Source organism: Halyomorpha halys, unplaced genomic scaffold (genome assembly GCF_000696795.3).
Source record: "Halyomorpha halys isolate HHAL.00 unplaced genomic scaffold, Hhal_1.1 Scaffold21.1, whole genome shotgun sequence".
In the NCBI taxonomy this organism is placed as follows: domain Eukaryota; kingdom Metazoa; phylum Arthropoda; class Insecta; order Hemiptera; family Pentatomidae; genus Halyomorpha; species Halyomorpha halys.
This window is the reverse complement of record NW_027112014.1, coordinates 1,713,612-1,716,185: the sequence shown is the minus strand read 5'-3', so window position 1 is coordinate 1,716,185 and position 2,574 is coordinate 1,713,612. Positions and strand designations below refer to the sequence as shown.

The window sequence follows — 2,574 nt, the reverse complement described above, 5'->3', positions numbered from 1 at the left end:
AAATCTTTTTAAATGTCTGCTAGACAAATAACCTTTATTTGACCTAAAAAAAAATTATTTTTTCATTTCAAACTTAACTTTTAAGACACTACTTGTCATTAACTTTTAAGACACTACATATCTTCTTACCTACATGATATTATATTTTATCTTTCACTGTTTTCAATCTCCTACCATCTAACTCCACGATTATCAATCAATTAATTTTTTTTTGTTACTATTCAATTATCAGTTATAAATTTTTTATCATTTATGATTCAATTCAATATTTTGTATAGTTCCAAATTTTTTTGTATACTATTCCTTTTCAATTGTGTGTTTCTCTAAATGTTGTTGTTATCTCTTTTGTCCTATAGCCCTGATGAAGACCTAAAACGTCGAAACGTCGGCATAAAATAAATAAATATGGTTTTGTTTATTTATGTTGTTCTTTGCTGACCGCACCCCCCAACAAACTTCTCCAATCATTATATAATTTATAGTTATATCTATATTAAAACATGCAATGAGATATTACAATTAAGAATAGTAGATTAATAGTTGTCAGAATGGTAATATTTAAACAGAGATATATATCAAAATACATACAATATATGATAAATGGTATACATAGCCGATTGCCGATAAAACCAATCATATAATGTAAGTAATTGATAAAACTCTAAAAATCATGGGTCCAGAAATATTCCTCACTATAACCGTTACATTGTTTTATTTGAGGTCGTTATAAGCGTCATTATTTATGTATGAAAACATACATAGCCTGATAGTATCACACAAACACATACATCCCTTAGGTAGAAAACTCTCGCCCCTCTCCATTACTCAGAGCAGAGTGGCGCAGTGGAAGCGTGCTGGGCCCATAACCCAGAGGTCCGTGGATCGAAACCACGCTCTGCTAGTATTTTTATTTTAAACAGTAATATTTTATTTTAAATAAATATTTTTAATCGATGTTTAAAGAAAATTTGTTTTTAATTTAGACTAAAATATTTTGATTATCTATCAATTTTGAAAGGCCAAGCCTGATCAATTTAGTTTTGAATTCGAACATTAAACAATTTTAAAGTAATATTATGTACATTACAATACATGGTATACTATAATTTATTTATATACTTCGTATATAAACAAATAAAACATTATTAGTGTAGATTTGTAAGTTTGATTAGATTAGAGTAGTATTAATAAAAATATAAGGAACAAAAAATGAAATGTGTACTTATATTTTTTAATTTTTCGGTGGTATTTAACTTTATTAAAGCAATAAATAATAGTTAAATAGGTGATTGTGGGTTAATAAGTTATTTAAGAGCAATGAGTTTTCAATTGTTTTAATAAAATATTTTGGGTAAGCATTGAGCCACTAATACTAATGTGTATAAGAGGAAAAAATATTATTGGTAAATATTTATTCTACGTCCGTTTCCGTTTTACATTTTAGTTATATTAATCTCTCTAATTTAATGATTGTTTATTTAATGACTAAAATTAACTGGTGGCTAAGTATGATATGTATCCAGAACATCTATTAATCCTATCCTATTGTGTACATAGAATTGAATTCATGTGGACATTCACTGACCGGTAAATGCTAACGGTATCATCACAGGTTTGTACTGCTAATTATTTCCAGCCGCCGGATAAATGGGTCAGTAATTATTTGCAGAGAAGGGATATTGTAAACCCGTGCCCCCTAAGCTGATTTAGGGGGTCTGGTCCCTTTGGCTAAATACCTTGGCCCGCAGGGGGCGACCGCACTGCCCCAGGTAAGGTGGTCCAATTAACATCCTTTGATCTCTCCTGTCCTGTGTCCCCGGCTCTACTATCTACCCTGTAGATACCGCAGTTCATGCTACTAGGCAAATCCCTTATTTGACAAATAGATAAATTTTCCATAAATTTAAAGATATAAGAGAAATGAAAAGTTAAAATATATCGGTAGGCAGTGCACGATCTTAAATTTGATAATATTTTCATTTCATGCACCTCGGAATAAATATTATAGGGGCACTAATATGTTAGATATTGGGAAAGCTTTTTTTAAATTTATTTATTTAATTTAATTTACAACTGTACAAAACAATACAATAAGTAAATATGTGGTGGTACTTCAAACATTAATTTAAATTAGAAAGTCCCGTGGCCATCTTCTTTTCAGACGCCTCGGAGGATTATCAGCGATTGTGAAGGACGAAAGATTAAGAATTAATGGGTTAGGATGGTTAAGGAGTTTGGACTGATAAGACGCATATCTGTTTTGGGCCAAATCTGCAATGAATGGGATCTTAAGGTCTTTGTGTATGAGTTTATTTGTAACGTAATAAGGAGCATCAAGGATTTTACGTAGGATTTAGGATTGTAACGATTGGATGCGGGAAGAATTTGATAATTTGGTGGAGCCCCAGAGCTCAATTCCATATGTCCAAATTGGTCTGATTATTGTAGTGTATACTAATTTTTTGTAGTGAATGGGAAGTTTAGAGCGTTTGTCAAGTAAGTGTTGTAGCAATCGGAATCTACGAGCAGTTTCTTGTCGTTTCAGTCTTGTGTCTGGATTCCAAGTAAGTCTCT

The 2,574-nt window shown here is 31.2% G+C and overlaps 1 non-coding gene across 1 annotated transcript; it reads left to right on the top strand.

Moving 5' to 3' along the window:
- Nucleotides 1-829: 829 nt before the first annotated feature.
- On the top strand, nt 830-901 carry TRNAM-CAU (transfer RNA methionine (anticodon CAU)). The gene has a single exon. It is a non-coding gene; the product is annotated as a tRNA-Met (tRNA).
- The last annotated feature ends 1,673 nt before the right edge of the window (nt 902-2,574 follow it).